Source organism: Rhodamnia argentea, chromosome 9 (genome assembly GCF_020921035.1).
Source record: "Rhodamnia argentea isolate NSW1041297 chromosome 9, ASM2092103v1, whole genome shotgun sequence".
Lineage (NCBI taxonomy): Eukaryota > Viridiplantae > Streptophyta > Magnoliopsida > Myrtales > Myrtaceae > Rhodamnia > Rhodamnia argentea.
Window position 1 is genome coordinate 6,839,285 of NC_063158.1, and position 15,248 is coordinate 6,854,532.

The window sequence follows — 15,248 nt, forward strand, 5'->3', positions numbered from 1 at the left end:
CTTTTACTTTAATTAATGTGGTCCCTAAATTTTTGAAACATGTTCAATTTAGTCCTTGAATTATAGAAAAATATTCAATATAGTCATTCCATTAATTTAAGTATTGGGACGGCTTTGAACATTTTTTTGTAGTTCGGAGACTAAGTTGAAAGTGTTCCAAAAATCCGAGGACCACATTGAACAAGTTGAAAGTTCACAGATCACATTGCACATTGGGCTAAAGTCTATGGACTATATAGGTCAAAATAAAAGTTCGGATATCATACGATATATTTGGCCAAAGTTTAGGGATCATTTATGTTATTTTTCCTTTATTTAAATATATGTTGGTATTTTGTTGCATCTTAATATATTGATAAACATGAAACATGAAATCCGACTTGACCCGACCCGACCATTTTGGATTATGTCTTCAATGTCTCGAGTCTTGTTCGGGTCGGATCAAGCACATTCCACTATTGTTTCGGGTCGGGTCGGGTATCATGAAAACACGACCCGACCCGTTGACATCCCCACACAATAGAGCTCATATTTCTAGACATAAATGACTGATAAGTAAGTGGTGATACTGGATATAATGATGGCATAAATAATTGAGCTCTAATAATTATAATTATTATTCAATTTGTCTGTGCTTTTTCATGTATATAATACACAATACTCGTGTTGTCTATATGATATTTGTGCGGAGTGAAAACTTACTTCTTGTGACCATGTAGAGCCTAGTTTTTTGCAATTTATCCGTCAAGGCGGAGGGAAAGTATAGTGATTTCCTTGTAAATTAGGAAGATTACCCGACTATTTTGGATGGTTCTGAACTCGAGACGATCACTTGGCTATCTCTGCGACATATTCATAGCGTCCCTGATAAAGAGGAAGGAGGGAAAGCCAGAGGCTAGGCAGGAGAATGAAGTGCGAGATACAGCTTGACTAATAATTTAAAACAATCTGTCAAAGCATCATACATTTCATATGTCCACAATGGGAATCTAGAGATGCCTTTCAAGAGTTTCAGGCGACTACTTCAAGCAAATACACCCGGTGTCGATTCTACCTCCATGTCTAACTCGGAAGCTAATTGATAATTGGAAGTGTTAAACTCTCCCGCCATGCTTAATAAAGAAAGAACATGGAGAAGCCTTCCCGTTCCAGACCCTAAATACTGCAAAATGAGTTCCAGCTGTTCTTGTCATCAGCCGCTCTCTTTGCGCTTGTAGGCTCCCATGAACCACTGACGTTGACAATTTTCATATAGACTCTGTATATGCAAGGATTCACATTCATGGAAAAAGTATAGTTGGAAGAGGAATGGAAACTGACAATGGCCTTCTATTATAATTGCAAGAACAAGAACATAAAATGTGGCCTCAGTAAGTTCAAAACCCAAGATCCGTGCACAAATTTAGAACGCCAAATAATGTGAGTCGAACATGCTACTCTACACTTCTATACTTCTTTAACTAATGCTAACGATATCATGATCAGGGGGAACGTAGCTTCATTTTACCACAAGGACGACCAAGAAAGACATTTGAACCATTGACGATCCGCTCTTTGGCATCTAGCCAGCAACCGTCCTAGCTATCAAAATACATTCTCTATAGAGCAAAAGAATTTCGAATGGAAATCCTGAAACTCTGCATTTTCATCCTCTGTTTCTAATGTCAGGATGTTCAATCTTCGGCATTAGGACTTGCATAATTATGGTTTACATTTTCCTCAAGTTCATAAGGAAACTGCTGTCAAGTCTTAGTCCTTCAATAAATCAGGGGTTGGATGGATATAATTCCACAGTCTCAAGCTGCCTGAACTGTCTGAGAACGATAATTATAATTGGCAACCTGCATAAACTGCATCAATTTAAATAGCTTCTTCAAAAACTGAAAAACTATCCCTAAGAAAGGCATTAACAGCCCCTGCAAATTGGAACAACATCATGAGATCAAGCCAGGTGCCATTGAGGAATCTCCATCTTTCAGAGCAGTGTTGACACCAAAACTCTCACTAAGCAAGAACAACGTCCAGCTCTGCCTTTTGTTCCGGTGCCAAAACAAACAGTCCATCTACACAGTCACTTCATTCTGAATCTCACATCAGAAGCGCCTCCACATATGGTTCTCTTTTGATTAAAATGGCATTGTTTCTTTCTGTCTTACATAGCATGCTATAGTACATCTTGCTATTTCGAAGGTCCAGAATGAGCATCGGCAGAACAAATCCACATTGCATAGCGTAGAAATTCTAATGCTTGAATGAATATAGCACAAAGTCTGAAGCTGATTTTCCAGATGGGATGAATTTGATCAATATTCTGCCTTCGGTCAAATTCGACACGCAAATCTCATTAAGAATCCAAAATGGACAGGGAATCTTGTGAAGAGAATATAGCAATGTATCAAATACATGTTAATGACTTACCACGAGAAGAATTCTTAAGGGACTGAGATAACTGAAGTTAAGGGGTTTCCTAGAGAGTACATCTGGCTTATTTGAAGCAGCTGCTCTTCCATTTGAGCATCCTCACTGATAAAACGAAATAGAAAGTATCTGCGTTTAGGCAATGAACATAGCCAAATAGATGTCAAGGGAGGAAGGAAATCATTCTTCAAACATCGGGTACTTCGAGGAAATTACAACTCAGATTTGCTTGTGATAGTCATCAATAGGTTATCCAGGATGAGCAATCTTACTTGATGGCTCATGACATCTGATGTCCTTAGAAGGCATTCTGATGAGAGTTGTTTTGTCCGAAGCATCGTGTCATACTCCTCCATCACCTTCTCCGTGCTTTGAATCACGTAAGAGAAGGAAGATCATATCCTGTCGTCATGGAAAATGGTTAAATTGAACCTAATCATTTTTATGTAATGGGAAAGGAGACAAAAAGGACATAATCCATCTTTTTATTCGGTGATTAAATATCAAACCTCCTCCTTCGTATGTTGCTAGTATCAAATTGTTTAATACATTAATTAGGGAAAACTCTAAAGTCGGCAAACAATTTAACAGTGGCAGAAATTCGGAACTATTGACAATCTATTGAAGTGCTACACTTGTAGATTTTGGAAAAGGTCGGTAATTCACTGATTTATCAAAACATTGGTAAATCTTTCTACTCTTCCTTGTGAATGCATTATTGACTGCTCCAACGATCCAGAGCACGATGCCCCTGAAGCATCGTGTCAACTTCCGCTAACCAGAAATCTACATTCCTTGAACTACTTAAAAAGACAAAAGTATAACAGCAGACTATCAAGAAAATGGTGTTGTCAAGTAGGAAATGCGGATGAACAGTGTGACCTGCTTTATTTACCTTTCAAAGCAAAATGAGAATCGTTCCGGACAGTGTGACCAAAGTGCTCGACTTATCGGAGCAGTCTTTTCATGTACCAGTTGTTTCTCTCTGCTGCAGTAGGAAGATGAACGTATGAAGATTCGATAAGTTGCATCGCTGGATGTCTTTTAGAGTTTAGACGCCTCGATTCCTGGAGCTCTGTGATCTCCACCAGATCATGCGAGATTGACCCCCATCATTTCATTCAATCTTTGCGAAATTCGACAGATGTGGACAATTTGCTGAGGGTCGGAGTTGAATCCCTCATTTTTCCACATTCGCGACTTTCTCCAGTCCCTGAACATCCCGGAGCTTCCAGCACCCTTTGATGTTCAATTCTTCCAGGTTATGAAAGCACGAGAGGTCTGGTAATGCTTCAATGGAACTGCAACCCTCGATATCCAAATATTCCAAGTCTTTCAATCTTTCAAGGCCTTTGATTTCGACTAGATTGTGGCATTCACCAAGGCTTAATGCCTTCAGATATGTTAATTGCGAAAGATCCGGTCTTACAAGGGACTGACAGTCCTTTAACATCAACACTTTCAAGTTTTTCATTCTGTCAAGGCCTCGAACTTTAACTATATCATCCTCTACCGGACAAAGAGCACCATCTGACTTAGAGAGCGTAAGCAAATACAAGGATGTTAAAGACTCTAGATGTTCAAGGCTGTCGAGGTTGGACAACTTCCCGCATTCTGATACAATTAATTCTTCTAAGTATTTTAATGCTTCTAGACCCTTGATTTCTATCAGCTCGCTGCATGAATTGAGAGTTAATTTTGTCAAGAATTTCAAACTTGACAAACTCGATAACTCTTTCAACTCATCACAATCATGGACATGAAGCTCCAATAATCCTGTGGGAAGCTCTGGCAAGGATTCTAGCAATCGGCAATCCACAACAGCGAGCTTTTTTAGGTGGATTAGATGAAAAAGTTGAGGTAATGTGTGATGCTGGCAAGTGACTTTCAAAGATGTTAAACAAGGGGGAAGCTCTGGCAGCAGCTGAAGATTGTCACACAGCCTTAAATCAAGGTGCTGCAGAGAAGGCGACTTACTGATGCTTTGTGGCAGCGATTGAAGCATCTTGCAGTCGCGTAAAACAAGTTTCTCAAGACAACAAAGCTTATCGAATTCATCGGGAAAGCCAGAAACACCTGTTGATCTTAATAGAAGGATCTTCAGTGAAGGCAAACGATCTATTGGGATTTCCCCTCCCAGACACTCGCAATTTGTGGCATCTAGTTCTTCAAGTTTCTCAAGACGAGAGAGCTTATTGAATGTGTCGAACAAGCCAGAAACGCGTGTCCAACTTAATCGAAGGATCTTCAGTGAAGATAACCCATCTATTTGGATTTCCCCTTGCAGACTCTTGCATTCGGTGGCGTCTAATATTTCAAGGTTGCCCAACTTGCTAATAGTACTAGGTAAACCACACAATTTCTCACAATGAGCAATATAAAAAGTTTTCAGGTTTTTCAAATCCCCAATGGATTCGGGTAATTCGCAAATGCCTGATCGTGACAAGTCCAATTCAGTCAACCATTCCAACTTCCCAATTGAGTTGGGGATATGAAAGAGAGCATGATCAAGTTGGGGATCTTCTCGAATACCCACTCCCTCTAATGACAAGTACTGCAATTTTACGAGGGATCCGATGCATTCTGGAAGTCTACATAATTTCGAGCAACCACTCAAGTGAAGGTGCGACAAGTCTACCAGATGGCTAATTGAGTCTGGAAGTCCAACCAGTGATTTGCATTCGGAGACAGAAAGCATCTCCAGCTTCTTCAAAGAGCATATCCATCGAGGGATTTCCTGTATAGCAGTCTCGCTTATGAAAAGTTTCTTCAATTCTTCCAACTTGCCCATCTCTTGGGGTAGCTCTTTGAGTTTCTCACAGCGCCGAAACTGCAAAAACTTGAGGCCCTTGGCTTCTCCAATAGAAGAGTGAATTTTCTCCAGATTATCACAACTTCCGAAGGCTAACGTCTCTAGATTTTGAAAGGCTGAGAGATCAGGAGTAACTTTTAAACAATGACAATTTTCAAGAGCTAAAACTTTCAACTGCTTCGCCACCTGCAAAACAAAATGATTGATAAGTTGTTGCTCATCATTAGAAACAAAAGACAAAACATGACGCTCTCCGTCTGACCTTGAGACGACTCCAACCTTCCCAAAGCTCTGATATGTCACAATCCGATAAATAAAGTACGACCAATTTCTCCAGATGAAAACTAGTGACCCCGGATGCAGGACATTTACTCAACGCGAGGAATCGTAACTTAGGAAGCAAGCCTTTGGAATCTCCAATCAGTGTTGCGTTATCCACTGTAAGCAACCTTAAGTTCGGTAGTGTCTCAAATTGCTCCGTTGTGAGTTCCACGTGCGAGTCATTTTCGTCGAAACAAAGTGCCTCAACGCGATCCTTTTCTTTTCCCTTCACAAATGTTGCATAACAATGGAGAGGAGCAATCAACAAAAAAAATATTTAGAATTATGGCATTGGATTTCGGTTAACCATATCCTTTTATAAGTTCAGGACATCATTTCCTTTTATGAAGTTTGAAATATGTTTATTAATTGATCAATTTTTATATCAATGAACCTCTTAAATATAGATAATCGGTAACCAATTTTCGTCATTTCACCTTGATTGTTGAGGCCTTTTCCAATTTTTGTTTAATTTTTATTTACTCTTTTTTCAAAATATCTTCTATGAAAGTGACTGTCAAATAATAAATTTCGTTGCTCCATATTGTTGTTGATATTTATGTTTTCTATTATTCGTACTTGAGTTACTTTAGTTTTCTCCTATTTTACATACTATTTATTTTTACACAGTAATTAAGGGGAAAAGAGGAATTCCCTTCCAAAAGATTAGATGAAAATATAGTTTTACACCTTAAAAGTTACGTGCATTGCACATGCTGACATAATAATAATAATAATAATAATAATAATAATAATAATAATAACGAAATGAGAGTTCATGCGGTATTATTAGGTAACAGTTGAAAATTCAAGGATAAGCGTGTACCACTTCAGATTTTTCGGAGGATTTTGTTTGAATTTCCCCTCTATCTTAATAACTGTGAGCACTAAATTTCTTTCTTTAGTAATTGCAGTTTGACCAGGATCCCATAGGGATCTAAATGCAGTTTCATTTTCTTTAGTAAATGCACTTTTCCCTTCATAAAAGGAAATGATGTCCTTAACTTACACAAGTATTTTATTGTTTAAACCCAAACGTTTTCTTTTCTTTTTCAACCCAATAGAAAATGTCTACCTGATCACATCAAGGAAATAATATAAGGAGAAGAATGTCGGCCGTGAGGTTTAACAATTCATTCCAATTAAGAGAATTCACGTCAAAAGAAGGAAGAATAATGATAGAGGTTATATTCACCTTAGTATTCTGCAGTACTTCCAAGACTTCCTCATGGATCCACAACCTACTTCGATTCATGGGCACGTTATAATCTTCTCGTCGAACAATTTCTCCGCCAAGGTCTCTCAATTGGTCATGCATTCTCAACTCTCCATCATCTCCAATTTTTACTAGCGACATCAAACTCAATGTTTCAATCCCCATATTCGGAAGAAAATTGCAAGCCTCCCACAAGTAGGACGCATATGATATATCGGATTCGTTTAAGAAACAAGCGATGTCCAAAAATATCTGTTGTTCCTCATAGTTCAGTGCGTCATAGCTTATTCTCAACTTCTCTTGTACTTTAATATGTGGTACTTCATTCAACTTCTTTAATGCGTCTTCCCAAAATCCTCGATTTCACCCATACAAAAACGAACCTACAACCTCGAGAGCTAAGGGCAGCCCTCGGGCAGTGGATACGATAGCACGAGAGAGAGACTCAAATTCACACGGAGGAGAGTCCCTTAGAAAGGCATGTCTACTAAACAAGATCAAAGATTCATCCTCGAGAATTCCCTCAAGTTCGTACTTGCAGTTCACATCATCAAGAACAGACCTTATTCTCGTGGTAATTATTATCCCGCTTCCCTTCTCAAACCGGTCGTGTTTTCCAACCAAAGCTTTGATTTGATCGTTATCATCCACGTCATCTAGAAGAAGTAGGACTTTCTTACATTTAAATCTAGATTCCATGATCCCGATTCCTTCATCAGTATTAGACACTTGATCGTTCATTTTCAGTATATCGAATATTAATTGATTTCGCAAACTTGAAATGCCCTTGCGCCGCGTGGACTCTCGAATATCCGCAATGAAACTACGACACTGAAATTGGTCGGAGAGCTTATTGTAGACAACCTTGGCTAAAGTTGTCTTACCGATGCCCCCCATTCCATAAATACCAACAATTTGGGTAGCACTAGGGTCATTGTCCAGCAATCTCAAGATATCCTTCACAGCATTATCAATTCCGACAAGTTGTTCAGGAACACGCACCCGAAAGGCCTTCTTTAACTCGCTCAAAACTTTTCTGACCACCATTTTCACCAATTCTCCTTCGTGGCTGTTTATAAAGCATTCGAGCTAAAATTCATTAGAAGAACAATCATATCCTGTCATACCTCACTATCACGACACTACAGCATGTAAGAGTAAAAATGCAAGCACAAGATGAGAAGAACACGAATGAATAGCCTCATCTACAAGCAAGATCTTGTTGAAAGAAAGTGAAAGAAATACCCGTTAGCAGTTCTCTCCGATTCCCATCCCTTTAGGGCAGCCACTTCTTGGAGCGCTTGTTTCCATTTCGCAACATCTTCTTCCAAATACTTCCTACTTAAACGGGAGAAAGTCTTTCCAAAGCTTTCTATTTGGTATCGCACATGAGCCGGTTCAACCCGGTAAAATATGGGCAAGACAACTTGCCCGACGCTCTTCATGCACTGTGTCATCTGAAGGAGTTCTTGAAGGCACCATTTGCTCGAAGCAAAATTTCGAGAGAAAACCGGGATCGAGATCTTACTGTTCTTAATGGCCTGGAGAAGGTTGGGGCCGATCTTCTCACCTTCATGAAGCTCATTGTCGTCTCTAAACACGCGGATTCCAGCATCGACGAGACCGTTGTGGAGGTGATCCACGAAGGTTTTGCGAGTATCCTTGCCGCTGAAGCTCAAGAAAACATCATAATTGTCACTTCCCGTCGAAGTGGCAGACGATCTAGACGCGCCGGTATCATCAGCGTTTCGACGCGTGCTTTTCTTGTTGCTCTTGACAAAATTGTATACGAGCACAGAGAGAAGAATGGACACAACCAACACAAAAGAAAGCCCAAACACTAGATCCCGCCCCATTGTTGCTCCTTCAAGAACTCTCGAACCACCATCAAGGAACAAAGTGCCTCTATTCGGGTTGCACAACAAGCTCATCGTATTGAGCTGAGTTTTTGGTACTTTTATACTCCAAGAAGCACGTGAATCGGGAGGGAAAAAGCAGAGAAGATCCAGAATCGGCGGATCCAAAAGAATCGGCAGACGGGAGGCAAATCCAGGGCCGGCGATGGTGAGTTCTTGCTCCTCGACGGCGCCCCCTTCCTCGACAGCTTTCACCACCGGCGCGTGACCGCTGATCTTGTTTGAAAATCAAATAATATATCCGAAGCGAAACATGGGTCGGGATCCAAATTTTCGAGTTTTTACGGTTCGGATCATATTTGTGCCGGATAATAACTTAAATTCTGGATATCATAAAGATTTCGGGTCGAATGTGTTTTGGATCTTGGTCATATCTCGGAATAAATAAACAGAATGGCGTAAAAAAACGAAAAAAGTCGAATGGAGGAAGAAAAAGTCAAATAGGGAGATCTCAACGTGGAACCTTCTCAGCGAACCAGCGGAGAATCTTGATTGGAAGCTTGAGGAGGCTCGTGGCCAGCGAGAACGGTCCATCTAAACATCAAGGGCACAAGCAACTCAGCACAGTCCTGTCATCAGCACAACAGTTTCGAGTTTAACTTAGAGAGAGAGAGAGAGAGAGAGAGAGAGAGAGAGAGAGGGAGAGGCCGATAGGAAACTACACCCACCAGAGACGAGATACGAAAGTTCGATTTCAGAAAACAGAGCTGCGTATGATTCTGAGCGGCAATGGAGATGTGAGAGCTTGATGTATGTGCAGGGAAAAAGGAAACGCGTATTGGAGCTGCAGATTGTTTTAGAGTCAATGGGAGTTTTGATAGAGTCTATTCGCCGTGATTGACGATTCTGATATCAGAAGCTTCTTCTTGGTCTCCATCCTTTTTTTCTCAGTGCTTTCTCATGGTTTTGGAAATTTCAAAGAAGCGCCCGAGACGCGCTTCCGATTATTTAAGGAATAGAACTAATGTGGTCCATGAACTTTTAGAACATGTTCAATTTAGTCCCTGAATTATAGAAAAATATTTAATGTAGTCCTTTCATTAATTTAAGTATTGGGATGGCTTTGACAATTTTCTTATAGTTCGGGGACTAAATTGAAAGTGTTCCAAAAATCCGAGGACCACATTGAACAAGTTGAAAGTTCATAAACCATATTGCACATTGAGCTAAAGTCTATGGACCATATATGTCAAAATAAAAGTTCGGATATCATACGGCATATTGGGCCAAAGTTCGGGGATCATATATGTTATTTTTCCTTTATTTAAATACATGTTGGTATTTTGTTGCTTCTTAATGTATTGATAAACATGAAACATGAAATCTGACTTGACCCCACCCGACCCAACCATTTTGGATTATGTCTTCAATGTCTCGAGTCTTGTTCAGGTCAGATCAAGCACATTCCACTATTGTTTCGGGTCGGATCGGGTATCATGAAAACACGACCCGACCCGTTGACATCCCCACACAATAGAGCTCATATTTCTAGACATAAATGACTGATAAGTAAGTGGTGATACTGGATATAATGATGGCATAAATAATTGAGCTCTAATAATTATAATTATTATTCAATTTGTCTGTGCTTTTTCATGTATATAATACACAATACTCGTGTTGTCTATATGATATTTGTGCGGAGTGAAAACTTACTTCTTGTGACCATGTAGAGCCTAGTTTTTTGCAATTTATCCGTCAAGGCGGAGGGAAAGTATAGTGATTTCCTTGTAAATTAGGAAGATTACCCGACTATTTTGGATGGTTCTGAACTCGAGACGATCACTTGGCTATCTCTGCGACATATTCATAGCGTCCCTGATAAAGAGGAAGGAGGGAAAGCCAGAGGCTAGGCAGGAGAATGAAGTGCGAGATACAGCTTGACTAATAATTTAAAACAATCTGTCAAAGCATCATACATTTCATATGTCCACAATGGGAATCTAGAGATGCCTTTCAAGAGTTTCAGGCGACTACTTCAAGCAAATACACCCGGTGTCGATTCTACCTCCATGTCTAACTCGGAAGCTAATTGATAATTGGAAGTGTTAAACTCTCCCGCCATGCTTAATAAAGAAAGAACATGGAGAAGCCTTCCCGTTCCAGACCCTAAATACTGCAAAATGAGTTCCAGCTGTTCTTGTCATCAGCCGCTCTCTTTGCGCTTGTAGGCTCCCATGAACCACTGACGTTGACAATTTTCATATAGACTCTGTATATGCAAGGATTCACATTCATGGAAAAAGTATAGTTGGAAGAGGAATGGAAACTGACAATGGCCTTCTATTATAATTGCAAGAACAAGAACATAAAATGTGGTCACAGTAAGTTCAAAACCCAAGATCCGCTCACAAATTTAGAACGCCAAATAATGTGAGTCGAACATGCTACTCTACACTTCTATACTTCATTAACTAATGCTAACAATATCATGATCAGGGGGAACGTAACTTCATTTTACCACAAGGGCGACCAAGAAAGACGTTTGAACCGTTGACGATCCGCTCTTTGGCATCTAGCCAGCAACTGTCCTAGCTATCAAAATACATTCTCTCTGGAGCAAAAGAATTTCGAACGGAAATCCTGAAACTCTGCATATTCATCCTCTGTTTCTAATGTCAGGATGTTCAATCTTCGGCATTGGGAATTGCATAATTACGGTTTATATTTTCCTCAAGTTCATAAGGAAATTGCTGTCACGCCCCGACTCTCGAGTCCGCGATATCCCTACCAAATCGCCACGAGGTCACGAAGGATAACGTCCCGGGCGCGTTATCGACCTTTCAATTATATACGCATGCGGAAACGGTTTACTCCCGGACAACATAAAAACAAACAGTGATAGCATAGCGGGAAATACATGCCAAGGCAGATAATCAAAAGGTAACATATACAGTCACCAAACAGCAGATGAGCCTTAACCCTACCGAGCTACGTAAAGATACACAACCCCATACTTCGGGGCAGCTCACTAGACCTCAAAAGGTTACTAGGTCGGATAAGGTTAACTTCTCATCTACTCCAAAAGACTACTCTCATAACCTGGCCTTGGTGTCCGCAAAGCTCCATCACTTGGGACCCGAAAGTGGTTCCCACAACGGGGTGAGATATATATCTCGGTGAATCAAGCCTAAGCTCGGTTAGGACACCGATTCACCGTAACCTCCTAAACACGAGGATTATAACACCACGATATAACCATATATCCAGCCATCATATCACATGGCAATAATCACCCACATGCATACTTACCGACCTTCAGCCACACATAATGCAATGCTTGACTATACTCAACAGCCACATCGGACAACCAAACGAACACGCATCACACTCACAAGTATGCACTGGACACCACACAAGTCCATTTATTAACGATGATCGCGCCCTTGGCGCCACGGTGATGAGGATCCACGCGACCGGCGTGATCGACTCTCACAACTAATGCGGTCCCGCATTCTTCCGGCAGAACCGGGCTACGTTCCTTTTCCCTTTCAGCAACGGCTACTACGGGCGGTGTATCCAGTGCACCCCGCACGGCACGGCAAGTAGGCATCCCTATACGGGGCTTCGATCCATCACAAGCTGCGACCGGCATCCGATAATCCCTTAAAACCGTACGTACCATACGGGGCATGAATTATCGTGCTTCTAGCAAGTCGTGTGGTTCCATAAAAATGGTACGGTGTGTACTATGTGTACAAGACGAACTTGCCAGGAAAACCCATCATCGTTCCTTCATATGACCATACAGCACACCCGACACATCAATCAATTTATTCTCTTTGATTTAGGCCGGATGCTCACACGTACGTGCTCAAAGACTCGGCCCAAGGCTATTTTCATGCTAAAATATGTCTTTGATTTGCACACGGTCATATGCATATGCAGATCGCCAAATAGACACCGCAAGGACACACGGGACAATTAATTCTCAAACGAACACCAATTCATTCAACGAGCAATCAGAACACTCAAATCAACATTTCAACGGGGCGACCCGCCCACACCAAGTCCTCAATTCAACACGAATAAACCAATTCGATTAGGCCACATAAAGGCTCAATTTCGTGCCAGAGTCATTAATTAGCCAATTCGATTTATAATCGTCAATCGATCGCTCGTCCTTAACCTATCGCTCACTCGCGATCAAAACACAACAAACAGTCAAATTCATCTAACACCAATTAGCCACAGACAATTCTAATTTAATCGATTATGGTCATTTACCATAAACCGGGTTTCTAACTAATCCGACCATAATCAAATCTATCTAAATGTCCTACCGACTAACTAACTAATTCTAGGCGCAATTAGCGCCCTAACCAAGGATTAGGGTCAACTCACCAAAAACGGTGGTCGAGGTTGGGTCGGACACGATTTTCAAGGCCGGGGCCGAAAATCACTATTCACGCAGGAAACACTGTTTACCGCGCCGCACTGTTCCGGCGACACTGTTCACGGCCGAAAACAGTAATGAGTTCGGCGGTGAAATTGCTGCAAACGGTGGCGGCTCAGCGATTGGAGGTCCGGCGAGCGACGGAAGCTGAAAAACAGAACCGACAGAGGTAAAAATAGGGGAAACCGGGCTGAATTTGGGGGAAAAACGATCTCGCGGGCTGAGGCGAGGCTGGGGACGGCTGGGGGACTCACCTACAGGTCGAGGACGACCTCCTGGACCAGCTGGGGGCGGCGGACGGTGGCCGGAGGCAGCCGAACAGCAGCGGTGCAGAAAACAGAGAAAAACGGCAGAACAGGGGAGGTCCGATCGAGGCTCAAATCGGGGTCCACAGGCGTCGGCCGGCCACCAGAAGCTCCGAGGGACGAGATAGGACTCTAAGGAGGTCGTCGGTGGCGGTGGTGAGCGGCGGAAGGCGGCGGAGACGGCCGGAACAGCAGCTGCAACCCAGGCGACGAAAAACAGGGCTGGCGGGTTTCAGATCTGTTCCGGGGCTGTTCGCGGCGGTCCGAGGCGGTGCACGACGGTGGGTCGGAGTCTGAAGGTCGAGGGGAAGGTGATGTGGTAGTGGGTGGTGGTCGGAAGTGGCCTCAAGGGCGATTGGAGCCCAACCAGCCCACTGGTTCCAAAACAGAGCAGGCGCACGGGAGGGGCTGTTCTGGGGTTCACAGCGGCGAACGGCGGCCGAGATGGCGGTGGTGGCGGCGAGGAGCAGTGGACTGAGGAGTAAGGTGGTGGATGGATGTGGTGGTTTGGCAAAAATCGCCAAGGAAGAAGATGGTTCGGTGATGGAGGGGAAGGAAGTCGCGCGAAGGAAAACAGGGGTGGGGGCAGCAGACGTGAGGGAGAGAAAGAGAAGAGAGAGAGAGAGAGAGAGAGAGAAGTCATGTGGCTTTGACTGGTGGGGGCTGAATTGACCAAAGGTGGGGCCCATCCATCTCTTCAAAATGAATATTTTCGTCATATACGTATAATATCTGAGGGCGGTTCCGTAATTTGACAATTCGGGACTGATCGGATTTTTGGCTCAATCGATTGGGAATAAAATTTGAATTTCTACGGGCTAGGTTCGGTCCGGGAAAAGGCTTAGGCGCGACGATTAAAAATCCTAAGTTGCGGCAACTGCGATTTCGAGATCAAATCGAAATCGAACGACATTTCGGGAATTGTTCAAAATTCGTCACGTACGTCCTTTCGATCCGAAATTTAATACCAACTAAAGTTCAATAATAATCCTTTTTATTGAATTCGGTCTCTGTACCGAGGGCCTAATTTCCAGGGCGTCACAATTGCTGTCAAGTCTTAATCCTTCAATAAATCAGTGGTTGGATGGATATAATTCCAGAGTCTCAAGCTGCCTGAACTGTCTGAGAACGATAATTATAATTGGCAACCTTCATAAACTGCACCAATTTAAATAGCTTCTTCAAAAACTGAAAAACTATCCCTAAGAAAGGCATTAACAGCCCCTGCAAATTGGTACAACATCATGAGATCATGCCGCAAGGTGCCATTGAGGAATCTCCATCTTTCATAGCAGTGTTGACACCAAAATTCTCACTAAGCAAGAACAACGTCCAGCTCTTCCTTTTGTTCCGGTGACAAAACAAACAGTCCATCTGCACAGTCACTTCATTCTGAATCTCACATCAGAAGCGCTTCCACATATGGTTCTCTTTTGATTAAAATGGCATTGTTTCTTTCTGTCTTACATAGCATGATATAGTACATCTTGCTATTTCGAAGGTCCAGAATGAGCATCGGTAGACCAAATCCACATTGCATAGCGTAGAAATTCTAATGCTTGAATGAATATAGCACAAAGTCTGAAGCTGATTTTCCAGACGGGATGAAATTGATCGATATTCTGCCTTCGGTCAAATTCGACACACAAATCTCATTAAGAATCCAAAATGGACAGGGAATCGTGTGAAGAGAATATAGCAGTGTATCAAAAACATGTTAATGACTTACCACGAGAAGAATTCTTAAGGGACTGAGATAACTGAAGTTAAGGGGTTTCCTAGAGAGTACATCTGGCTTATTTGAAGCAACTGTTCTTCCATTTGAGCATCCTCACCAATAAAACAAAATAGAAAGTATCCGCAT

General features: G+C 42.0%; 1 protein-coding gene across 1 annotated transcript in view; it reads right to left on the reverse strand.

Annotated features, from left to right (window-relative positions):
- LOC115748610 (TMV resistance protein N-like) overlaps window positions 1–8,900 on the reverse strand; it is a 47,060-nt gene extending 38,160 nt beyond the window's left edge. Inside the window, exon 1 of the mRNA XM_048285485.1 lies at window positions 8,764–8,900. The gene's annotated coding sequence lies outside the window, so the exon portion shown is untranslated. The remainder of the gene's footprint in view (window positions 1–8,763) is intronic.
- Window positions 8,901–15,248: the final 6,348 nt, after the last annotated feature.